The sequence below is a fragment of the Castor canadensis genome, chromosome 6, assembly GCF_047511655.1.
Source record: "Castor canadensis chromosome 6, mCasCan1.hap1v2, whole genome shotgun sequence".
Taxonomy (NCBI): Eukaryota; Metazoa; Chordata; class Mammalia; order Rodentia; family Castoridae; genus Castor; species Castor canadensis.
Genome location: NC_133391.1, coordinates 14,578,589 through 14,605,848, shown reverse-complemented (window position 1 = coordinate 14,605,848; position 27,260 = coordinate 14,578,589). Strand labels below are relative to the sequence as shown.

Genomic DNA, 27,260 nt, shown 5'->3' with positions numbered 1-27,260 from the left:
GGGGGGGCGCATGGAGAAGGAGGAGGATAGAGAAGAGAGAGAATCTGATTCTAGTATAGTGATTAAAATATGCTCATAAATTCTTCAATACGCTTATCTTCCAAAGGTGGAGCCTAATTCTTCTCTCATTAAATACAGGCTGTCTTTAGCGACTCACTTCTGACTAATAGAATATGGCAGATTTGACAGTGTGTGACTTGCAAGAATAGGTCCTTTCCGTTCTCTCTCTAGAATCACTCACTGACGGAAACCAGCTGATGTGTTGTTGCAAGGTCTCTGTGGAGAGGTCCATGTGGTGAGAAACTGAGGTCTCCTGCCACAGCCATATTGGAAATGGATCCTCCACCCAAGCCAACCATTCATATGACACTGTAGGGATAGTCAACACTCCACTGCAATCTCAGGAAAGAATCGGAAGAGAAAACACCCAGGCAAACCCCTCAGGTATTACTAACTCACAGAAACCGAGATAGTAAATAATAAGACAACTTTGAGAGTAATTTGTTACATGGCCATAAGTAACTAGCACCCCGGACAAATCAGCCTTTCAAATATCCATCTTGGTGATGCGCAGTAAAAACTCAAATATCCACAGAGACACAACCCGTATGTTTCTTATTTACCACGATCTTCTTTGTAAAAGGAGGAAAACACGACTACAAACGAAATTAGATTGTCATCCAATTTGCACTCAGCAAATTTAAGACACATCTCATTTCTGTGACAATCTTGTGCAGCCACTGCCCCATTTAAGCTTTAGACACAACATAAGGGGCCAGAAAGGCAAACATTACAAGAGCAAGATGTATAAATGTAAAGAGTGCCTCTCTACAGAAGGGCAGAGTCCTCTTTTCCAAAGATCAAATCTGATGAAAGGTCTGACAAACAAGTACTTTTATCATAGTACAAAGCTAACCTTTGTACGTGGAATCACAAGGAAGGAAGAGGTCCATAGAAGATGGTTAAAGGTAGGGCCTGGGATGGAACCACTAGGCTTAAATCCCATCTACTGACTCTGTGTGCAGACTGTTTAACTCTATCTCCATGTCTCAGTTTCATCAACTATGAAATAGGGGTAACAGAGCCTGGGACTTAAGACTGAAGAATAAATGATTTAACACCGAAAGTCCTTAAACCACACCTCATACGTGGAAGCACTCAATAAATCAACATCTCCCACTAAAACTTTACCTAGAAATCCTAAAAAAAGAAACATTTTGAGCTCTGTCTTTCTTCTGACTATGAAGCTGCAGAAAGAAGACTTTGGTGGGATTAGTCAGGAAAAAGAAAACTTCCTATCCCTGATATTCAAACACTACCATCCAATATTTACTCCCTGCTCACTAGAGGCAGCACATCTATACTTTCTTGGGGAAACAAAAGTTGGCTCTGCTTCATACACTGTCTTAGAAGGAAAGAACAATCACCTTTGCAATTTTTAGAACTCCTAGGTTTAGGTGGACTAATGCAGGTTGCTTAGTTCCTCCTTTACACAGACATGTAAAATCTTATCTTTTTCATATCCTTTTCCTCATATTCTCACCAACTCCCTCCAGGTGCTAGAGATCAACCCAGGGCCTTGGGCTTGACAAACACAGCCACTGCCATTGATCTCCACCCTCAGCCTCTATCCTCATATTCTCCTGTCCTCATGGTTTGCTTTTTCTTATGTTGCACTCTATTCCCATACCACCCACCCCACCCTAATCATTTACCTCATTACAATTTTCTTCTGAGCAAAAAATACAAAGACAGACTACTTTCTACATTATTTGACTCCTCTTTCCAACTACCCTCCACCACTGCAAAATAGCCTAAAGCAAATACAGTTCTCACAAGGAAATTTCTGGACAGGAGGCACAGGTAAAGGGTGATTTCAAAAATGCCAAAGCTGAGCAAAGCACTTAACATAGCTGTAAAGTCAGTGGGCTTCGAAAGTCTTGCCCGAAACCTTACAGTATCTTTGCAGATTTATTTCCTATCAGCGAGGCTGCTACTTAAGGCCACATGGTACTGGGCTGAGACTTTAACTGCCACAGTGGGTCATGCTCAGTCTATCCCCAAATTAGCATCCTGCATCTGCAACCAACTGTACCACCAAAGAGTCTAAAGGAATACATAAATGTCTTCCCTCATGTCAAAGTTAAAACATCAACTGCTGCGAGCTCAAGAAGCTAAAAAGAAAGGAAAGCAACAAGTATCTGTTCAAGGAGTCTTAAACCTGAGCATGCAGCACCATCACAGAAGAGGATGACACACATGGCTGGCTGCTTCTCAGTCCCCCACCAGAGATTTTTGGTTCAGGGAGGCAGTGGAGGACTTGGAAATCTGCACTGTGAACAAGTTCCCTGCAATGCTGACACTGCTGGTCTGGAGAACACACACTTTGAGAAACATTAACTGTGTGGTAAAAGGGTGGAACCCAGAAATGCAACAGATCAACATGAGAAGTGTGGGCCAAATCTGCCCAATCCTCGATACCATAGGTCTTCCATTCTCTGTGCACCTGTGAGCCCAAGATCCTCCCTCCCTTCTGGCTGTCAACAAGGAATAAAATGAACAGATCAGGAGAATGAGGAGGCAAACTCTGGGCTAGTAAGTAGGTATGGTTTAACTCTTCATTCAAGGAATTATAGGATTAATTCTCATGGCAACTCTTTACTGACTGTTACAATTCCAGTAGAAACCAAGGTGATACTTTGAATCCACTCTAAACTCCGCATTCAGAGTTGAGCCATGATCCAAGCAAGATAGCTCTTGGGCATATATAGCAGCCACCAGTGAGCTCAAATTCAACATCAAAGGACTGGGAAGTTTCACACTGGAGGCCTGGAGGCTCTCACTGTACAAAGGAGCACACTATAACACTACTGTGTTTTATGAAAATCTGGCTGGAGCCAATATCAATGTGTCTGCCTGTGTGCACACAGGTGGGTTATGTTCTGGTTTCCACATCCACTCTCCCAGTGCCACCCCAGCTCCCTGTTTACTACGATGTCACCAGAAAAGGACAAGCAAATTTAAAGAGCTCTGAAAAACAAGCCCCAAAGAGAAGAGTGTGTGCCACAGCCACATGGACAGTCCCGAGAGGGACACCACATGTGACAGTGACAGCACTTATTCAAGAGTTATCTCCATCTGGTGCCATTCAGAGCAGACTGACAAAGAAAAAGCAGTACATGGTGTATCAGCACCTTCAACTGCAGTATTCCAAGCAAAGCAGTTCCTCAGGCAGACCATGAAATGCAGTCATCTATAATCCTGCTGTGACATAGACCTGACTACTGCCCCTTGTGGGAGGAGCCCGATGCCACCCAGTCCAGCACCCACAGCTGAACTTGGCTTTGTCTTTCTCTTATTTTCAGGCATAAAGTGATTGTCTTGAAGTGGGCATCTAAATTTCCAAGGACAGACTACAGAGAAAGAAAATGTCAATTAAATTTGAAAGGGCAATAGGGCTGGGCAGCATGGCTCCCACCTGTAACCCCAGGTACTACAGAAAAAGAGCTCAAGAGAATAGCAGGTCAAGGCCAGTCGGGGCAAAAAGTCAGTGAGATACCCTCCCCCACCCCCATCTCAACAAATAAGTGTGGTGGTACATACCTATAGTACTAGCTACGTAGGAGACACAGAAAAGAGGATCATGGTCCAAGGCCAACCCCAGGCAAAAACACTAGACCCTATCTGAAAAATACATAAAGCAAAAAAGGGCTGGTGGAGTGGCTCAAGTGGTAGAGTACATGCATAGCAAGCATGAAGCCCTGAGTTCAAACTCCAGTATCATCCCAAAAAATAAGTAAGTAAAAATAATAAAATGAGTAATTCACTTATGGTGTTTATGCCATGAACAGACAACACATGATTCTTGAATGAACTATCAATAAGGAAAGAATACCAGCACTTTGTTTGCAGACCTTTGCAATGAAAGGTTTAAGACTCTACAAAGGTCTATGCCCTAACTACAATGTTCCCTTGGCCTCTCCTGGAGCACCCTAGGTAGGCCATGTCCTACGAAGAAAACCAAACACTGAAAAAGCAAGATGCTGGTTCACTCACCCAAAAGGCCAAGGGCTCTATCCACCAGTAATCAATAACGGTTACAGCACATCCACTATGAGCCAGTGCTCTAAGTTCAGAAGGGACCTCAAGCTGCTCTCCAGTTGGAGAGATAAGAGTGTGCACAAAACAGCAATAATAGAACATAAAATTTCATTAAGTAATGAAATGAGTTCACCCTCAGTGCTACAGAGAACAGATAAGGAAGCTTCAAGGAGGACAAAAGCAGACAGAAAAGCCCTTCCATTATCAGCCAAAATAAGTTATCTGGACCCCATACAGGGACAATGTGATAAGACTAGTACATGTTACTTAAATAAGAAATATACCATGCCCTCCAGGAATACAAGATCGGGGCAAGGTGGTTCCACCACAGACCAAAGCTTAGAAAGCAAGCACAGATAATAAAACATCTGACTCACAGAAAGAAAAAGAAAGGCTTCTGCAGGGCCTTCTCTGTAAAAACTAACTTTGTAAGAAGAAATAAATGCATTGCCCTTAACATACAGCTTCAGGCTAAGATTTAGTCAAGGCAACTGTCCAGAGATAGGAAACGTGTACAGCCCAACCAGCACATCGACTTAATGCAGTAAACACAGAGGGCAAGAAACACGTTTCTACACCTCGCTCCTCAGACGGCTGTGGGCTCCCCGACCCCTTTTTCAGGGCTGGCGGTCTTCTGGCCACTGACCCTGCCCTGCAGCACCCCATGGCCCCCCTTCGCGCTCTCCATTTTCTCCAAGGCACTTACTAGTTTGTAATATTCTAGATGTATGACTTACCTTCTTTACTGGCTATCTCTACCGCTAGCATGCATGTTCCCTTGGGTGGAGAAGTGGTATCAGTTTTGTGCATCATCTGTCATGACACTGCCTAGCACATGCCAGACACTTAGTGAATGAAACTGTGAAATGGTCTGGTTGTGTTGGTTGTATGCCACCTGTGAGGCACTTTTTTGTACTTTTTAAAAGACAGTGTATAATACAGTGAATATTTCACTGGACAGTACTCTCTTGAATTTTATATATTTTATGGTACATAAAGTCCATCGAAATCGAGATTTATTTGCAGAAAAGTCTGCCCAGGAATAGGTCATCAGGGGCACATAAAAGCTTCTGATTGTATCATGTGCCAAATCCTGTTTGCTTTTCTATACTGAGGAAGTTCACTGGGGAGTTCTGAACTCAGAGCCCCGCACTTGCTAGGCAAGCACTGGACCACTTGAGCCACGTCCCCAGGCCTTTTGCTTTTAGTTTGTTATTCAGGTAGGATCCTGTACTTTTTGTCCAGGCTGGCCTGGAACCATGGTCCATCTATCTCCATCTCCCAAGTAGCTGGGATTACAGGTCTGCACCACCATACCTAGCCCTTTTGTCATTCTTAGAATCTTGCAGTTAAGTCTAGACACATTAATTACCACCAGTGAAATTTGCACCCATATCCCTTACTATCACCCCACTAATTGGCATGTTGTTTATTATGTACTTAAGTTATTCAGTCAAAAATGTTTATTAATAACCTGTAGGCTCTACCTAGCAACAAGGAGACAATGGGGAACAAGAACTCTTGCCTGGAAGAACAACAGTCCACAGAGGATAAGGACAACTATGGGCAAAACTATGAGAAGAGCTCTTCTAGGGGAAGTGAGAGGACAATGGAGGCAGGCAACAGGACACATGTCCTAGGTTAGTCAAGAGAGAAAAAGGTGTCACTTGCACAAAATGATCAAAATAGATACACAGGAATTAGCTAGGCAAAAGTAAGAGGACAAGAAGTCTTCAAGAGAAAAGGAACATAAGAGTGAATCTCAACAAAATGACAGGGCCCACGAAGATAGCCCAGGGAAGAGCTGAGAAGAGTTGCAAGATCTCTTCCTAGCTGGAGAGGTGGGCAGGACCCTGTCACGTGGAGAATCCATTCAGGTCAATGGTGTCTATGCCCCAAAGGCCAGAACTAGCTGCTACCAAATAAGCAGAGGGAATCAAATTTCCCAGGATCCCTGGCCTTTGCCAGACTCAATGCCAGAGAGGCAGAAAGACAGTAAGTAAGGCTGACAGAAAGTGAGAATTTCTGGAGAGTAAGCACATGAGAAAGGACAGCATCACAATCTCACCCAGTGATGTTGGTGTCAGGGAGACCTATCCACTCCTGAAGGCAAAAGACACCAGCAGGAGGGGCACAGCGAACTTCTACCCCAGGGATGTATCTGGATCCAGTGCAATCAGGGCTTTCCCATCATGCCAGCTCCACTCCCCCTCCCTGGCTTTGCCTGTACACTCATTTCTGCTCATTCAGTCTTTTTCTCCTTGTTTTATATGGATTATCAAATTTTCTCAAAAGGCCTGAACTCTTGCCACATGGAGATTTGAGTAGGGGCTTTCCTAAAGCTAATCCAAGGAAAGATGGCCTTGATACCCACATATGGTCTGGCAGCAAGCTGGCCTGGAGTGCACAGTTAGAAACAAATTTCCTGTTACATGTTTATCTGACTTACACTGGCTTTATTTCAGTGTTTCAGAGTACACGGAAAATAACCAGGATATTGATATATCTTCACTGATACATGAGTTACTGAAACAATAACCCTTAAATTCAATTTGGCAAATATTGATTGTCAACTACTTTTTCATTACCCTTACATTTTAGGAAGAATGTAACGAAGTGTCACTTATATGGACTTATCAAAAGCACAAGTAGGAATTAGCCAGGAAAAAAAGTAAAGGGGCTGGGATTCCTCCAAAGAGAATAAACATAAACAAAGGGAAGTCTCAGAAACAAAACCACTGCACCCTCCAGGACAGTGCAAGGGAGGAGCTGGGAAGAGTGCAGGTTTGTTTGTTTTGCTTTTGCCTTTTGACACAGGGTCTCACTATGTAGTCCAGGCTGGCCTGGAACTCAGGATCCTCCTGCCTCAGCCTCCTGGTACTGGGATTATTACTGGGAGTATAGAGGTGCAGTCCACACCTGGCAAGAGTATAGATCTCTAGTAAGAAAAAAAAAAATCTCACTAGAAAGTACAATAGCAAATATTTGGGATGACAGACCAAATAACCACCTCGCAAATTCCCAAGGAGTCTGAGACACTCCACAGGTCATCAGGCAGTTTGCAGTTCCTCATGTGCAACTCACATAAAAACCGCTCATGCGTTTTCCAGTGCTCGCTGGACCACTGTCAATGTAGCAGTGGCTCTAAGCAGTCTCTGTAACTGCTCTTACACCTGTAAATTACACCAAAGCCAGCTGTGCCTGAGAGGCACCTGCAAGGCTGGGTAAAAACACAGTTTCCAGATTCTGCAGGAGATATTCCCCTTCAGTGGGTCTTGGTTAAGTTTTAAGAAATAGCATTTTTTAGTAAGTGTCACACAAGACACCAAAGCTGGTAAACACTAAACCCATCATGGCCTGGATCATGGTCCTGAAACATGTTCATACCAGATCCAGAGAAGGCTGATCAAGAAAAATCAGACCTTCTATGTAGAGTTCCTGTACCCTCTTCCTCTGTAATTTTGTTTCTTCTCTAGTGTAACTGGGTATAACTGACAAAAGTATACATATTTGGGGCTAAGGATGTAGTTGTGTGAGACCCCTGGCTTCAAAACCCAGGACTTATATAAGGTGGTCCACAGTAGTATACCATTGGCATACCATATGATGCTCTGATATGCCCATATACTGGTGGATCATCCCAATACAAAAACCCAAAATATAAAATGCTCCAAATTCTGAAATTTCTTCAGTGCCAATATGACAGCACAAGTAGAAAATTCCGCATCATAAAACTGTGATTCACACACAATATTATTTTTTAAATTACTGTATGACGCTATCTCCAAGCTAATATGTATAAGATGTATAAAATATATGTGAAAGATACATCAACTTCATGTTTAAACTTGGGTTCCATCCCCAAGATAGCTCCATTGTATATGCAAATAGTTCCAAATCCAAAAACATCTGAGACCAGATGTTTAGAAAATTATTATCATAGTCAAGTTAATTATGATCCATCTCACACAGTTACCTGAGTGTTGTGTGTGTGTTAACATTTAAGCCTCTCTCTTAGCAAATTTCAAATATACGATACAGAATTAACAACAGTCAACAGGCTATGTGCATTAGATCCCCCAAATTCACTTATCTCATAACTGAAAGTTTGTGACCTTTTTATCTTCACTTTTCCCCTACCCCTGTTCCCTGGCAACCACCATTCTACTCTCTGCATTTTAGATTTCACACTTAGCTGAGGTCACACAGTGTCTTTCAGTGACCAGCTCATTCACTTAGCATGATGCCCTTTATAGTTCATTCATGTTGTTGCAAATGGCAGGATTTCCTTCCTTTTATGGCTGAATGGTACCTTCTCTAGTCATCTGCCAACAGATAAGGCTTAGGTTGTTTCCCTATCTTGGATTATGAAAAATGCTGCAATGGACACAGAAGCATACACATCTCTTTGAGATACTGATTTTGTTCCCTTCAGGGACCCCCAAAGGTGGGTGGATCATATCTTATTCAATTTTAAAGTTTTAGAGGAAATTTAATTCTTTTTGCTTAATGACCAGGTCATTAGTTTACATTCCCACCAACAATACACAAGTTTTCTCTTTATTTTCATTTACATATACACATAAACAGATAATTAATACATTAGTATAATACATGAACACATTCACACTCAAGATCAAATTGTTTTCCTGGAAGTGGTATATAAAACATATTAAAAAAAAATTGGAGGTCACAGTGAAAAGCACTTTTGTACAGAACTAAAACTGCATATCCTGGTGTCCCAGGGGACATAGAAGGAATATGGGAGACTAAAAGGAAAAGAGAGGGCCATGATCTGTTTAAAAGACCACTGAAGAAGAAAGCAAGTCATAAGGAGAAGAATCCAGGTCATACCCAGACTTAGGGGAGTTCCCTGGGCATCATGGTTCTCGCTGTGAAATGGTGAAGAGCTACTCCCAGCATGAGCACAGCACTGGTTTACAAAACCTGGTTCAGAGGCACCCAAAATGAGACACAAAAGGATGCTGAATGCTGTCCTCACAAGTCTGAAACACATCAATAAGGTCTGGGAAAGATCCACCAGGCAGACATCGCTAGAATTGTAAGACACCATGGCTTCCTAGCTTCAAGGCCCATTTGTACAGATAAGGAAGAGCTCAAAGCAGAGACTGGCTCCCACCAAGGAACCCCAGTAGGGGGGCAGCAGAGCATACCCTCCCACTATACCAGTCTCCCTCCTTTCTAAAATAAAGAGACTTTTCAAGACCCTAGAGGCCCAGTTTTCTGAAAATAAAAAATAAGGTCCACTCCTTATTCTCAACTATGATTTATGTTTATAACCTTTAAAAAGAGAAAATAAAATGTTCTGGGATTTCTTTAGCCTCTCTTTGCTTTTTGTTTTTGTTTTTGTTTTAATTTGAGGAACTGGTGAAGATGTGAGCCACACAGTGTTAGAAAGGAAATTTAGGAGCATGTGAAATAAGGAAGCAGAAAAGTGAGCACAGTGTAGTCACCAGTGAGACTGTCAAGACAGCCTCTGTGAGTAGGTCTCTAGGAACATCACACACCTCCAAGTGCAAGCACTTCCTGTGTCTCTGTGCCACTGGGAGAAAGGCAAGAACTTCCCACTCTACTGCAGAACTAGAACGCTCTCTGGTGTGACTGTAAAATGACAAAATGGAGGCAAGGGCCTCACATCTCTGCACGGGGAACCCACTACCTTCAACCAACCCAAGGAATGCTGAGTGAGCAGGGCAGGAGCACAGAGTACATGTTCACAGTTGGCATTTGCACCTAATCCCTGCCAGAGAGTAGCTCCTTAAGTGTACCAAAGGTCACCTATCCCTTGTGGAGTTGAAAATGCAACAAGTCTCCCACACAATACTCAAGCATAGGGCAGGTTAAGAACCACTGATTTCCAGGCAGGAAGGCAGGGAGTACCTAGTATTTGGGTAGTAATAACCACCTCCAGACCTGAGGTTCCCGAGAATACACTCTGGAGGCGCAGGTGGGAGAGCAATATCCCAAATGTTGAATCACAATCACTCCCTCATCCAAGTGGAACGGGCACTGTACAAGTCATTTTGTACATGTGATTCCATTCCCTCCCCCAACAGACACCCTCCACACTCACAAGGACCCCAGCTAATTCAAATCTTATGGGGCAAACTGGACCTAACTAGGTTGAAGCAAGTTTTTTCTCAAACACAAAGACTCTGGTCTCAGAATAAATGAGATTATAAAGAAATAATCATATCAACAAAAGAAGTTTTTTAAATCCTATGTATTTAACAGCAATGATTATCATTCCTAATTATGCATGAAGGTCAACCTTCTCCCCAAAGCTCTGCTAGGCAATATTTGGTTGTCCTTGCTTAAGTTCTCACTCCATAACTACAATCACAGAACAGCATTTCCTTCCAGCTACCCTGCAAATCTGTCTGCACCATCCCCACAATTGTTCAATGTAGTGAGGTCTAGCCATAAATGTTTTCCTCTTCCAGACCACACCACAAAAATGTCCACTTCTGGGAAAGACTGCAGAATCACAGTCTTTTTCCTGTTTCCAACCTTTACTATACTCCACCCCACCCATCTCCAGTCAGTTCCACCTCTCAGCCACATTGTTTCCTGGCTGTTGAAGATAATGTGTGAATAGAAAGTGAATACTCAAGGTATCATTCTCTGGAACTGGAAAACATCCACAGAGGCAGTCCTCAACCCCTCACAGAGGCCTTGAAAGTCAACGTCTGACAGGAACTCTCAAAGTAGCTTTTGAACGTTTATGGCTCCATAAACTTATTTTTTAATCAAGGTAACTTTGTGCATGAATCCCAACTCCACAGAGTAATTAGGTGGAGAAAGACCAGGCAGGCACACTTCAAGAGCTAATTGGGCCTTGTTTATAATAAGCCATGTAAAGCAGAGAACAAAAAAACCTGAGCTCCTTGTTTAGGCACTAGTCCCTCTGCCTCCCTCACCAATAATGGTAAGGACAAAAAAGCTCTTCTCTCATCAAGGATGGAGATGGAGAGGATTAATTCACTAATATTTTCAGTTCCTAATTAATTTCCCCTCTCCCTTTCTCAAGCCAAGTGGAGTCTATCTACAAAATGACTGCTAGTCTCCATTCTGCTGCCACTATGCTCACTCATCTCCTGGTGTGACTGTGCTTTGAACTACTAAACTAGACTTCTACTGTTCTAATTCTGCTAATGATCTATTTGACAAGAAGTCACACGAACAACTTTCTGATCCACCTCTCTTACCTTCACAACCAAAACCCAAAGCACTTCTTATTCTCCACACATTCTAAAACCTGGATCCAGCCTGACCTCCCTTTCAAGTCTTTTTCTTCCTATAAATTCTAAAGTCATGAAACCAGAAGTCACTGGACCAGTGATTTACTTTTCCTTGCAGAGACTGATACTAGCAACCATAATAACAGCACTGGCAAACTCAGAACTTCCTATGTCCAGGCACTGTCTATGACCGTATGTAAATTAAACCCTTACTCATCACAACTCTTAGTATTGTCGCTGTTACATAGGGCTCCTATGCACTGTTTCATTTTAAAAATGAAAGAAAACAAGACTTGTGAAAGTGGAAGAGCCACCATTTCACCTCAGGCAGAATGAACACTATGTTGTTCTACCTTCTCAAAAAGGATGGGTGCTGAGTACTTGGGTGGATGAGCAGGTGGGTGGAAGGATAGATGAGTATGTGGGTGGCACTATTTTCTGAATTCTCTGAGGCTCCTGTTTCTGAATGTAGTCTCCACATTAGTGATGGAAGAGAACAGGCTGTCTCCAGAACTCTGGTGGGTTTTCAACCTCTAATAAGAAAGAAGCCCCTGATGTATCAACCATCCCATGGGCTTCTCAGATGTACCTACCCAAAGCACAGAAAGGTCATAATTGAGTGACTTTACCATTATTGTTACTGTCAAGATATGACAAAAAAAAAATACAACCACCAAACAGACACGCAAGAAGTGCCTAATAAAGAGGACAGGTTTCAAGGGAAAAGGAATAAATGAAGTTTATGAGCCGTGCACATTTATAGTACCTGCAAATTAACTTCCTGGAAACAGCAATGAGCAGATAAAGCATCAGTGCTTCATGGAATTAGGCACAAAATGGATGCAACATCAAGAATGCAGAAACATACACTTGTACTCGTGAACACGTACCAACAATATGATCAGCAGCTCTCCCACCTCATCGTCACAAGAACCTAGCTTTAAGAGAAGTATTTCCACAGTCCTGCCTAAAATCAGTATCTTACTGCCACCAGCCCCTAAATTACATACATACAACATACAAACACTAAGACAATGCCTCTGGCATGACCCAAGCTTGAGGTGGCAGGTTAAGGGAACAAGAACTGGGCACACCTCCTCTTGGTTGCCCTGCCTAGGTTCTGGGGGCCTTGTTCCTCATCATAATGCAAAGTGAACAGGGTTCTCAGGATAGCACAAATACATAATGTCTCTCCGTTCCTTGGTGCAACATTGTACTGCAATTTTACCTGATGACCAAAACACCCCTCCACACCCCCCACCCTGTGCACAGGAGCCCTATGTATGCTTCACCTGCACCCCTTGAGTGCCACTCTCCAACTAGAGCTCTTATTCTCCCCCCAAGTTTGGAAAACCTTTACTTCTCTGCCCACTCTCATCTAGGTGACAGCCTGTTCATCCTTCTATATCAAAGTATCTCAATCTTAGCTGCATATTTTTAAAAAGTGGGTAGTGTTAAAAAGTACTGAGGTCTGGGTACAAGCCCGGGAAAATCTGATCTGGTAACTCTGGGGTCTGGTCTGGATTGGGGGATTTTTTAAAACTCCTCTAGGTGATTCTAAAGCAGCGCTGTAATTGAGAGCCAGTGCCCTAGATCCGGTTCAAAGCCATTTCCCAAGCAGCCTTTGCCTACCCTGAATGAGCTGTTCCCACCTGACATTCCCACAGTAGTGTCCTAGTGTACCTTTTGAAAGACACTAGGCATGTGGCAGCTTACCATTGTTTGCCACAGTTCTATGTCAGGACTATCTGCCACTAGAACACAGCCTCTCAGAGAGAGACAGGAAACCATGTTCCCTTGGAATACCAACACTTGAGCCTAGGCCACCACTCAATAAATGTTTGATGTATTGGACTGAATTGCTATTTTTATGTACTTTGAGAGGCCAAAACCATGAATAGTGGTAGAATTTTCAATAACTTTCCAGTGGAAAAAGGAAGTGCCACAGGTCCTAGGTAGTTAGTTATAAGTTCTCAAGTAGAGGCAGTCCCAAGTAAAAACAATGGGCTTTGAACTTTCCTGCTCTTGACCTGCTATCAGTAGGGGTGGGTAAAGCAGCACGAGCTCAGCTTCCCTTACATCCAGAGGATATGGAATTAAACAAGACATTTTCACTTAAGAACACGAAGTTCCAGCAGGGGACTAAACAACAGGTTCACATTTCCAGAGTAAATCTCAACATACACCACCATTGGAATGGCCTTGCTCCTAGGGGAGGCCTAAGGCAGTGATTCTCAAAATTTACTGCATTTAATAACTCTTGGGGGCTTGTCAAAACATTCAACTTCCCAGACCACAATCCTTCCCAGCTCCACCTACCCAACCAGAGCGTCTCTAAGTGGGGCATACAGGTGATCAACAACAGTGGTGCAAAGTGATTCAGAGACTCAGCTTTGTGCATTCACAGCAACTCTGGGAGGAGCGATTTGGGGAAGAAGGGCAATACACAGTGCCTGTTTCTAGATTAATTATCTCGAGCTGGGAGGCAATACAAGTTATAGAAATAGTACACCTCTACACAGTATTCTCTCTGAAGTTTAAAGATGGTATCCAAGGGCTGATGGAGTGGCTCAAGTGGTAGAGCACCTGCCTCGTAAATGTGAGGTCTTGAGTTCAAGCCCCAGTACAACCCCTACCCTCAAAAAGGTGATAGGTACCCTGGTAGCTAAAACTAAAGGTGCTTGCCTTATAATAGACAATCAGAACATGCCTGACAATAATAATGATCTCTTCCCAACTTCCTGTTCTGACTACTTGTACTTCATAATCCCTAGAAACCAAGGAGGAGACATTAGCCTTAAACCACTTACCACTCTAACTTTCTACTAAGAACAGTGCTGAGCCTCACTCTCCACTCCCCATCCCAAAGGAAAGTCAGCCAGCTGACAGCAACACAACCTCCCCCACCCTCCCACTCCACAAGGCCTCTGTCCAACTAAAGAGCCTATGGGTCCCATGCAGTGTGCCCTCAGCAGTAATGGAAATGGGAAAACAACGCCAGGTTAAGTCTTTCCTTCATCTATACCAGAAACTCTACAGCAGGTAAGGTAAAGAATCACACTTCTGCAGCTGCACTGTTCACTGAAGGCCTGGAGGATTTTCTAGCACAGTCTAGGTCAATTAATTTCTAAAGGGTGAGACTGTAGGCATGTCTAAGTACCTGGGAATTAAACCATGAAAAGACCCAAACATTTCTTTACCTTGGCAGCTGTTCTACAACCTCCCTTCTTGACTCTAGTCAATGAAGCAAACCAGCTTCTTCAAATTCAATACCATTCTCGTCACCTTCCCATTAACAGAAAGCAATTCCCACATTTTAGCCATAAATTAGAAGCCTTCCATTTTGCAGACGTATGAAAGGACGTGACTGCACTCCACAAAGAGAGGCCAAATCTCAAACACCTAACTAAATACAGAGAGATGATTTGTGATACTTAAGTATAATTACTGTGCTATATTCAGGTTTTTAATCCCATATTTTTCAATTTCATTATGGAATTGCAGACCCAAACCTCTAGACACAATAGCAGCATTGTGGCTGTAATCATTGGACATGTGGCTTCGAGGGAGCACACAGCTCTACTGGAGGTCACTCACCAAGCACTAAATGCAAACTGCACAAAAATACCTCACCCTGTAAATCCATTCAGCTGAGGGAGCACAGGAAGATTTAAGAGTGTGTGCAGATGACAACATGTCAGCAATTTAGGGCCATTATTTTAAAAAGCATGCTTAGGGCTGAGTTATGTGAACTGAAAGAAACTATGAGGTCATAATCAGTCCCAAGCATATCTCTGCTCAAAAGCTTGGGAAAACTGGGGTGGGTTCAGATTAGTGGAACCAAGAAATCAAATGGTGAGGTAGGAGACAGGAATGAAGTTATGTAAAGATGGAACCCAGTGGGGACTGCAGCAATAAGCAAGTCCCACTCAGCAGGGACACATGAAGAATTTAGACTAGCAGCAAGAACCTCCTGTGCAAGCAAAAAGAAAAGCAATTTAGGGATGGCCGAGCAACTCCATGATCACATGGACCTCACAGTTTTGGAATATTCTTAGTGAGACAAGTTGATAATATGCCCTAATAAACACTTAAATAGTACTTGCTATATGCCAGGCACTGTTTTAAGTGCTTTAGGAACAATCTCATTTAATCTTCAACACAGTCTTAAGGGGCAAATATTATACTATTTCAGCAGAGAAGACTGACTAACAGAGGTTAGAGTTTTAAGTCACATGGCTCCTGCCATGTGATTCCATTGTGACTCAAGTGATGACAATTTTCATTCAGATTCATTCTCTTTCTCCCCTCACCCACTCTCCTTCTCTTCCCTTACTTCCTCCCCTCCCCCCACTCCCCCTTCATATCCACAGTCATCTATCAGTCGTCTACCCCCCATGCCCTTCCCATTATCCTACATGTATATTCTCACAAGCATAATTTTAACTGCAATAAAATGTACACTGCATAAGAATAACAGTTCTGATGTTTCTACACCTTGTTATACACTAGTTTCTTCCAAGTTGAAAATAAAACTATTTATTTAAAGAATCATTATCATATCAAGATTGTAAGGGTTGAAGTTTTTAGACCTGCAATCCAATAATGATAGATATTTTCAACAAGAAACAAGGGAGTGCATATACACCTTCTAGTTTCACTGGAGAGAAAACTCAAATTCTCCCCCACAAAAACTCAGCCTTATCCAGGACCAGAAAGAATCTTGAGCTACAAGATAAAAGTAATTTATAGTATGCCCACCTTATTTACAAATTTATTATACATGGTTTTGAATAAGCATGGCCAAAAAATAATAAATTTTGAAAAATCAAAACAAGTGTCAAAACCAAAAAATTTAAGCATACATTCTACGCTCAGTTGATGCAGAAGTTAGTCCTGAGTTACCATCAGTTGTGTTTGGATCCTTGTGTGATCTGCTGAGTGTTTCCCTGCTTTTCATTTTGTAAAAATCTGCCTCCAAAAAGCAAACGGTGCCCAAAAAGTAAGCTAAAAGTGAAAGTGCTTAATTGGAATGATCAGTTTCCACTTGCTCATTCTCTGCGTTATCTGAGGTGTGTTGAACGGTGGCCTGGCTTTAGTGGAAGCGGGGCAGCGTTATGGGGAAAATGAATCAGCATCCGCATCACAGCCCCGAACCCTATGCATCCTGAGCATGTGTGAGCTTTCCTCAACCATGGCCTCCCCGGAGCCAAGCACCCTCAGATGTCAAGGGCCTACTGTACCCTTAAACATGTGATAATTTACCTAATGTTCCAGTCTCTTCCAACAGCCAGGATGGGTCTGTTAAGGCTGATACTAAGCTGCTGTCAGATGACTGCTTCACTTCTGACAACACTTACAGGTCTAGAAAGGGCTGGTGGTCCTGGGTCCCGGCAGAAATACAAGTCTCAATGTTCCTAGGAATGTAAGTAGAAACTACAGGGACTTCAAGTGAACAACATGGAATATCAGCATTTAGGGACTTGACTACCATTTTGAGAGACCCAATTTAGACAACTAACATTAAAGATCATCTAACAGTGTTCCAAACTTGATCAAGCTTTGGAATCCAGCACAATATTGGTGCCTGGGACCCCCAATCAGCGATCTTAATTTAACTGATCTAGGATGCAGCCTAGGCATGATATTTCTTAAATGTACCCAAGTAATTAAAGTGTGCATCTGAGATTGAAAACCAGCGCTTTAATGGAAAAAACTATTCTGTTTTCAAGATAAGCAGATGCACCACAAGAAAATACATGGGCATACCTGGAACACTCAGCTGTGCTTTCTTAAAGTGGCCATATTGCTGTGTCCCAGGTGTCTGTGGAGAAACACCAAAACAGCTGTCCTCACAGAACTCTGAATCTACTGTGGAAATCTTGGTTAATGGCCTTCAACATTAATTCACTCAACACCCTTGTCTGAAGACTTAACTAAAGTCCTTTCATAATTCAGTCTGAGGAAAGAGTTTGCCTCTTAGACACATGGTGTCTCCTGCAACTCAAGTGCCCCTGTCCTGTCTTTCTCTGAGTAGCAGAAACACTGGAGCTGAACTGGATGACCACTTTAAATACTTGCTCCCTGCTTGTATCTGTTTCTCCTTCTGTCTGTGCCAGTTATGATGGACTCTTATTTTTATTAAGAGGAATGTTATCAAAGTGATAACATTTTTTTTTTTTGAAACTTGCTTCAATTGAGGTCCCTGTAGGATTAGATGAAAGCAGAAGTGATGAATAGCAGCCAAACAATGGAGGCTGACTGCTAGGCAACTTTCTTTCTTAATTACAAGGACTTTCCACATATTTGGCCACTTCTGTTCTTGAAGAGTTGCATGAAAACCTAGTCCCCTACAGTTACACAAAAAGCTAGCTACACTCGGTTTGAATCTAGTATTCAAACAATACCAGAGGAAATGTGAAGACTCTAAAAGTAGACTGAGGTTGTGACTCAAGTGGTAGAGTACCAAGTGCAGGGGCCCTAAGTTCAATCCTCAGCACAGGAAAAAAAAAGAAAAAAGAAAAAAAAGACTCCTGAAAAATGAGCAATCATCTCTTAGCATGGGGCTCTGTGCCGGAGCTTTTCTGCATCTAGTTTCTTTGGATTGAAGTCTGTCCAAACTTACACATGCCAAATTTAATCTCTGACATGTGCTGCTGCCCTGCCCCTAAAGCATCTTTCCTGACTGATAGATTCACTGATTGACTGACAGGGACTCAGTATGTATCCCAGGCTAGCCTCCAAACTCAACCCTCGGCCTCCTGAGTGCTGAGATTACAGATGTGTGCCACCATGGCCAGCTGAAGCATCTGTTTTTACCTCCTCCCCCAATCCTCCTATTCATGGCAAAGTGGCTTCTACCTTCTTCCTTAGTACCCTCTTCCACAGGGCTGGAATTAATGAGCCTACAGGCTGGGGGAATGTCTCTCCACAGCTGTCTTTCCTAGCAATTATTTAGAGACAGTGAAGGAAGTCATTAACAATCCTGGGAGTCAGCCAGAGACAACTGTGCCACACAATACACTCAGATAGGGCCCTGAGCCAAAAGGTCACTTTTTACTGGGGGTTTAGGTAGGGTGGGGTAACAACACAGTACAGAGAGGAAGACAAGGGAGCAAGTTTTCTCTGTATTTTTCTGGCATCTTCCATAAGAACAATTTCTTCTGTGCAAAAAAAGCCTGAATAGATCAAGTATTTACTCAAGGGTGACTCCAGGGCAAAAGAGAAGGAATGCCAGTGAAAATAATGGCTCTCTGAAAAGTCTGTCCATCAAGGCCAAAATAGCTACCTAAACCAGTAGTTAAAGTCCCACCTTATTCCCAAGAGGACAGAGAAGTGGTTAAGGCTAGTGGTGACAAAATATGAAAACAATAGTAAATACAGTGTACGGTAGTAAGGTCTACTCAAAACATGCCTGACTAGTAAAACCAAAACACTTCCTCGAGGATGAAAGACCCCTCCTGCTATGTCTACTGTCTCACTGTACCTACACCAGTCGCACCACAGGAGATTTTCCTGAGTGCTGTGGACAGGTACCAGGCACTGCCTCCAGTTGGCCTCTCCTCTCTGATAAGACTAGACAATCTTTCTACAACAGGAAAAGAGCTTCTAGAATCTGTGTGGAAATACAGATACATAACTAGACACATGAGACACATGTTTTAAGAAACTAGTCTAAACCAGGTGCCGGTGGCTCACACCTGTAATCCTACTCAGAAGGCAGAGATCAGGAGGCTGGCAGGTGGAAGTCAGTCCCAGGCAAATAGTTCTTAAGAGCCTATCTTGAAAATACCCAACACAAAAAAGTACTGGTGGAACGGCTCAAGCGGCAGTGTGCCGCCTAAAAGCATAATGCCTCTGCTCTTCCCCCCAAAAAAAGAAACTAGTGCAGCGTGGCCTGGTAATCGGAGCCCTCAGATTGTCCTGCCTGTGACTGTGAAACAACATTTAGTTGCATCAGTGTCTCATCACAGGTCGTAGCTTTAACTTCAGAGTCTGTTTTCCCATCTATAAAATGATAGCGATACACAGCTGATGTACTTAGGTTTTCAATATTTAAAGTGTGACATATAACAAAAACATATTACTCTTGGACGTGGTATGCACGTTCACATATGCACACAATGCATATGCCATTTGCACATATGCCCCCAAAACAAAAAATTTTGAAATAATATGCACTCTTACAAAGTGTATTATTCTGATATTATCTATTTGGTCCTAGTTTCTAAAATGCTGACTGCCACCCACTAATGGTTATAAAATGCTGTTTTACAAAGCAGTGAGACAGTGTCTTGTGGAATAGTGTAATGCATAGGTAGCCCAACAGGGAAAGCCCAGCACATAGTAGGCCATGACAAACGAGGACTTTCCTCTCTTCAAGCAATACTGTCTTATACAGAAACCGACAGCAAATATGACTCCTGTTTATTGGGGAAATCCAAGAGAACTCCACCACCCCAATTCATCCTTCCAACAGGGAGAAGCCACGGCACTGGGTTATGTTGTCAAATGCCCACTGAGTCGTGTCTGTGACCGTGGCACCCACTCTGCAAAAGGGATTCTTTGTTTATGTACTGCTCATTGCTCACTTCAGCTGTGTAGAGGAGACTCTAATTCCCAAAAACTACTCATTACTGTTAAGAACAAAGTAACAACAGAAACTGTTGAACATCTATTTGAAGTGGGCGGGAGCCTCTTGATCGCACACAGGAGTTTTATAGCAATTTTATAAAAAGCAGAGTCTTAAAACATAAGACTGTCTTAACACCAGCTACACCAAAAGCAACTGTGATGACGAGCTCTAATCCAGCTAACTAAGGCCAACCATCCAAAGATAAACAAGGATACTATGTCCTTGGAAAACCCTCCATAGTTTAGAGAAAGAAAATCCTTTAAGTCCTTATGCATGCTAACATCCCATAATGACTAACGACTGAAATATTTTAAATATTTTAGGTAATAAAAACTCCCCACTTTCTTTAATGGCTATTATTTATTTTAGGGTCACTTGTAAGGAGGCTTCTCTGACCACACTTCCTCAAATTATTCCCTATTTCCATTCTCCTGTTGCTGTTTGTTCCTTCCGCAGTAAGCACCAACACCATTATAAATGTCTTCAGCAGCACACCCCCCTCTGCACACACACTCTAAGGATTATGAGGACAGAGACTTTTGTTGTTTATCACTATATCCCCCGTACCTAAAGATCAACAAAATTAATTACTAAACTGGTGAATTGAGAGGAATGTCAACTTCTGTGCTGGAGTTCAACCCCAACAAGCCATGTACCTCCTCCTCCTTCCTCCTCCACGGTTATCAGAGAATCACAGAAAGACAAGCCCCTATTCTCTAAAGGCATCAGCTGTACATCCAGCACCGCCTACCCATAGCTGTTCCTTTCTTCCTCTACATTTACAAGTAACAACTCCCCAGCTCCCCCTGGCACAGTTCTGGATCTACCAGCTGCTCATTTCCTCTTAAAGAAACAGAACTGTGAAATCAAAACACTCTTCCTGGTGCCACTCCTTTACAGCTTGTCCAAGGGTAGACTAGACACCTTCAACCAAGGCCATAGCCACTCAGGCCACAGAGGAAAAACAGCAGCAAACTCCAAGGAGGAAAAGGCAAAGGCAGTAGGGCAAAAGCAAAACAAACCCGGGGCCTCTAACTAGATGCCACCCTGCATCACTAATGACCGCTTCATCTGCCCCTTCTCTTCTGCAAAAGGACAGTTGTACCTTGTGAAAGACAGGCTCTCCTCTGGCCAGATACACCAAGTTTGTTAGGGAAAGAACATGCCAGGAGTTTTCCCATGGGCAATCAAGTGCTGCTTCCCACTGGAACTTTGCCCATCCATCTGACTGGACATCTCCAAATGAATATTAAGGTCCACATGATCCTTTCTGAAGCGGCTTGACCAAGCAGGCTGGGGGACTGTACTAGACTCCAAGGGTCTCTGTGTTTCCAAGCTTGTGTGGCTTATGCTTGATGTCACTGGAGGTAGCATCATAACTATTTACTCACTCTCAGTGAACAGGCACACCCTCAAGTGTCTAGGGATAGCGGGTAAAGGTTGAGGTGGGGTAGGCTCTCCTAGTAGGACAATAAAAGCAAATCATCTGGTAAAACAGGAGATGAATACATAAACCCAGGCACGGAATCTGAAGCAGAAATGCATTACTAACTCAGGAAATCATTTCAAATGACTTGTACTACAAATTGGCTTTAAGAGACATCTCAGTCTGCATATGTATTCCCTGCTGAATGGTCCTATGTATGCAAATGATCAAAAACAGTCCATTTTTAAATTCAGGATAAATTCCAGACCTCAAAAACAGGTGAAGGAAATGGGAGGAGGGACCCTCATAGCAGAAAGACAGTAAGTGTTACTCTTAGGACCAATGTCTCTGATATGCCTCAAGCTTGCTAACAGCATTTTTATGCCATAGGCATGCTACTTTCCTTTGGCCTCATTTTATTTTATACAAAGTTCTTCCCTAATAGCCATAGAATATCCAAAAGAAGAGAGGGAAGGGCAGAGCATTCTGCTACCTCTTCTGTTTGGGAAAGACTCAAGCAGAGCCTGGAAAGATGCCGCAAAACTCAGTGTGAGAGCAACAAACAGCAGCAGCCAGGAAACTGAATCCCAGTGGGAAACCTGCCAAATGGGAAGCACTCTACAGCTGGAGAACAAGCATAGACTTAAATGGCCAGTGTCCAGCTGAGGGTCAACTGTGTGGCTAGGAGGACCCAAGAAGAAATCACCATGGTCTGTTACCTACTGAACTGACATCCGGGTTGTGAAGTCTTTCCTCTTCAATGAATGTTCTCAGTGTCTCCAACACTTTCACAATGAGGTGAAGGACAGCATCACTGCAGTGCCACTGCAGCTTCAAGTCACAGCAGGCCTGCCAGTGTCAAGTGGGTAAGTGAAGCCAAAACATCAAAGATAAGCAACATCTTCTCAAGAGGTCAAAGAGATTTCTGTGCACATGTAGCAGAGCTGGGCATACCCAGGGAACCCCATCTCTCAAGGACTATGGTTTTGGGTATGGGTAAGAAGTAAATCCCAGGGCAGGTGAGAGAAGTCTAAACCAATGCTGATATACAAGTCCAACCAACTAGAATCCCCTTACTGAGCTAGACAGGTTTATAGTCCATTTAAATAATTCCTAGGGACTCAACAAAGCTTTTCAAAGATGAGAATTACTCTTGCAAGGAACAAGAGTTACCAAACAGCTGACCCTAATTAACAGTTCAAATACAAGGCAACATATCATCCTACTCCTTCCCAATGAGAGGATACTCTCTAAGAGTTATACTTGGTCATAAGATAAGGTATGCTTTTTAATGCCACATTTCCCAGCTTAATTAGCTTTTCTTTAAAAATCAAGAAGAAAATTATCCTTCAGTCCTTGGGTGTATACCAACCAGGGAGGCTAAGAGTACAGCCTGGGAACCCCCTGGAGGGAAAGGTCTTAGGGATTCAAAACACATACAAGGCAAATAAAAAAGCTGACTATGGCTACAAATAAATTTCTAATGGCTTAAAATCCATCTTCCATTGGTAGGGACCATGCCTAAACCATCAGGACTGAATGAGACCCTAGCACTCAGTGCAATAGAAGTTCTAAACCCTAGCCCTCATGTTGGACATACTGACCAAGAACCCACAGAGGTAGCATGTGTTTTTAACAAGTTCCCCCAGGTTATTCTGAAGGTTTAGAAACACTTAGTAAATTTCCTTGCCTCCTCGTGCAGATGGAGTATTATTTTAAGTCACTTTGGTAGAGAGTCAGCGCTCAGGTCTTTACACTAGAGCTTGGTGGTCTCAGAATGAATGACCAACAGGTATTTGTCCTATCGGCCACAGCGAAGCAGTCAATTCCCAGCCCACAGGCAACTCCTCTCCAGACCTTGGTGTGTGGCCTTTGAAACAAGTGGGAAGGGAAGGAGAGAAAAACAAACAAAAACCAGATGCTGCAGTCTACACTGAGGTTAGATCACAAGTAATGTGGTGATGAGCCTTCAAGAGACTGGAAATCCTCTAATAAAGATGCCTGTCGATTCTGTGCAGCTAAATAAAACTTTAAACAAACAATTATTCTAGTCCTCTGCCAACAGGCTGCTGAAGGCAGGGAAGAACAGCCTTCTCCTTAGGAGAGCTGGTCCGCAGTGCTAATGTCAAGACCAAGCTGTGATTTACAGTACCCATGGCCTCCTTGTGTCATCTGTAGGCACCTCCAGCCTGGCTGGCCCCAGGACCTTGACAAGTGTACTTTCTTTCCCAAGAAGTATTGTCATTACTCGGTGGGCAGATGAATTAGTATTAACAATAGAGGGATTTGCTTTAACACTTTTTCATTTCAAGAAATAAAAGCAATAGAATCATTTTTTGACAAACTAATTTTTAGAAAATGTAACAAAGAAAAAATTTACAGAACTATTATGGCAGAAATAAGTGGGAAATTCAAGGTCCAGGTATCAGTTCCAGTTTCAGCCCCAACTGAAACTGAGCTGTTTCTATGACCTTAGGTCCCCCATTGGTAAGAAAGTGAAAATGATCAAGTCATTTTGAAATCTAATTCTAATTCATTTATAGCTTTGTCACAAGCATTCTGAATTGTGGTTGAAGTAGGAATCTAAGTTAACCTGACCAAAGTCCTATCAACCCAAATTTATTCTTTTGTTTCTTTTTTAATTTATTAACATTTAATAGTTATACAGGGGATACATTATGATATTTACACGTGTTTATGATATATCTTAGAGGATTTACCCCCTACATTGTTCTCCCTCTTCCTCCCTTCCTCCTTCTTAGAACAATTTCAACAGGTTTCATTCTTCTGTTTTCATATATGAGTACAAACTACATCCACCCATATTCACCCCCATTTGCCCTTTCACCATCCACCTCTGGAAAAGACCTACCTTCAATTTTTTTTTTTAATTTTTTAAGTCTACATTGATAGTCCAAGGGGGGGTTGCCTTGGTACTTCAGGTCTCTATATATCATGCTTTAATCAAATTACCCCTCCCCCCATTACTTACTCATGCTCTATCACCATGCTCCCCTAATATACACCAGCTTACAGTGCAGTATATTATATTATATCCTATATATCATATATAGATAATTGTTTTAGTATTTTTCATTCTTTAACATTTTCTTTCCCTGTCCCTCCCATAGTCCCCTCAGACAGACTAATACAATTTTGTTCTCTCTCTCACTATACATATATGTGTGTGTGTGTGTGTGTGTGTGTGTGTGTGTGTGTGTGTGTGTGTATGTGTGTATATATAGGTGTATATATATGATTTTATATCAATAGATAGATAGATGATGTACATTTAACTTATAGGTCCAGCTTCCATATATGAAGGGAAACATGTGCCCTTTGACTTTTTGAGCCTGGCCTATTTCACTTAACATGAACTTCTCCAGTTCCATCCATTACCTGCAAACAACATAATTTCATTCTCCTTTATGGCTGAATAAAACATTGTGTATATATATACCACATTCTCTAAATCCATTCTTTATTCATGGGGCATCAGGGCTACTTCCAAAGCTTGGCTATTGTGAATAGTGCTGCAATAAATATGGGCGTGCAAGTGGCTCTATCATATCCTGGAGCACATTCCATTAGATATATGCCCAAAAGTGGTATCACTGGAACAAGGGAGTATATCAGGGTTTGTTCCAGTCTGTTTTGTTTTGTGCTTTCCAAAGGACTTGGGAATGGCAGTGAAGTGAGAGTGGGAATCATGACAGCCGCTAATGAGTCTCATTTAACTCTAGCAATGACACTCACCAATGACCACTTGTCCCTAGAGTCTACTTTTGTGCCATTCCCACTCCACTAGGATTCAGCCTGTCCTCTCAGGTTCTCTTGAGTAGCTACATTCATTTACAGCTCTATAAATAACAACAGCAGGCACACAGTGACCACCCACCTGTGAAATTAGCATCAAATAGCCTGGTGGGGTTTCTTTACTGGCCCTCCCGCTCTTTGCCACTGGTCAAAAATCCAGCCAATCCAGTGCTGAATTTCCCCTCCAGCACCAGTGGATGGAGACCCCTCTAAACCCCATCACCAATATTTATTTTATATCTTCTGAGTCCTATGAAATTTATTATTACAAAGCCTCTAGTAGTTCCAAGAAATTAAACACAGACTTATTCTTAGAGTCCTGGTTATTTTATAATCAATTTAACTTAATAAAATTTAAAATAAAATTTAACAATAGCACCTAAAATTTGATGTGACTAATGATCAACTGGAATTGAAGAAGAAAGACCTCTTTTGATGACAAGTAGGCTGAGAAAATGTATTCCCATCCATTATTTGTTGAAGGTCTACTCCTTTATTTTGAATACCAGATTTCTCGCCTAGGCTGGGAAACATAAGGAGGCATTGTTTTTATGAAGCTCAGGAAACAATTGCTCTCTCTCTCTTCTAGTACATAGGCACTTGCTATGAAAAGATGACCTTTCCAATTCACTCAACAAACGTGGATTCACTGAGCAAACACTATGTGTCAGGCCCACAGAGCATAGGGAACCCAAGATGCAAAGAACAGTGTTACTACATTGTACTGGTCTTCACACACAGTGAGCAGTAACAACTATGTACAGTACTTTATTTTGTACATGAAAAAACAGAGGCATAAAAAGATGAACTGTCTATAGCCATACCACCCTGAACGCGCCCGATCTTATCTGATCTTGGAAGCCTAAGCAGGGTCGGACCTGATTAGTACTTGGATGGGAGACGGCCTGGGAATACCCGGTGCCTTACACTTTAAAAAAAAAAAAAAAAAAAAAAGATTAAATGCAAAAATGATAGTCATTTCTCAAGGTTCATACTGTCACTATTCTACAGTCCACAGCCTCTCTCTCTCCCCTCTCCCCTCTTCCCTCTTCCCTCCCCTCCCCTCTCCCTCTCTCTCTCTCTCTCTCTCTCTCTCTCTCTCTCTCTACCCCCCCCCTTAGGATGCAGGCAAGCCCATCTAACCAGAAAGACTAGGTGGTTTTTGAAGTATGTTATTGATGGTGGTGACAAACACCTCAGTCCCACTGGCCCTTTGCTGAGTGGGAAACCACAATGATTCCTGACTGAGGGCTGTCAAGCTCACACACCTGACCCAAGAAAAGCTAGAAACCAAGTTGACTTGTTCATAGTCGTTACCTTCACAAGAACCCAAAGCATGCCTTTCTCTTCACTTGTCATTTTTTGACATCAGACTCAGTAACTCCTCTGGAATGTCTCCATCTGGGGAGCCCATAAATACTGCGTATCTCTGAATCTAAAGTTGTGTCCATGACACACATTAGACAGAGAGTCTGAAGCCTGACTAACCCTTACAGTCATCTGGGGAACGTTAAAGAAATGCTTACATCCTACCCCACAGCAATACTGACTTAATCTATCTGGAGTGGGGTTCCAGCACGTTTTCTTAATCTCCCTACATGATTCTAACATGGCCAAGGCTGAGAACCACTGCATCAGACTAGTGCTTCTCCACATGTGGTCTCTGAACCAGCAGCACCCCCAGGTGCTGGGAGAGTAACTCAGTGGCAGACCATTTGCCTAGCATGCACAAGGTCCTGGGATGGATCAGCAACAGTACAGCAAAAAAGAAAAAGAGAGGAAGCAATGCGAATTCTCAGGACTCAGACCACATCAGTCAAAAACTCTGAGGCCCGAGATGTGAATTTTAACAAGACCTCCACTATAGCGTGAGAACGACCACATCAGACAGTCTAAGGATCCTTAAGAATTACTGCACTGGTTGTTCATTTTTAAGGTGTCTAGGTCTTACCTGTGCAATTAGACAACAAGTCCTCAAAGACAGTAATTGTAGTTTCTATTCATTTCTACATATCTCTGT

At 42.5% G+C, this 27,260-nt stretch overlaps 1 protein-coding gene and 1 pseudogene across 1 annotated transcript in view; one reads left to right on the top strand and one right to left on the bottom strand.

The window, feature by feature from the left end:
• The window catches only part of Auts2 (activator of transcription and developmental regulator AUTS2), a 1,074,506-nt gene that overhangs the window by 886,831 nt on the left and 160,415 nt on the right, over window positions 1-27,260 (bottom strand). The gene's annotated exons all lie outside the window — the stretch shown is intronic.
• On the top strand, window positions 26,051-26,170 carry LOC141424386 (5S ribosomal RNA; annotated as a pseudogene).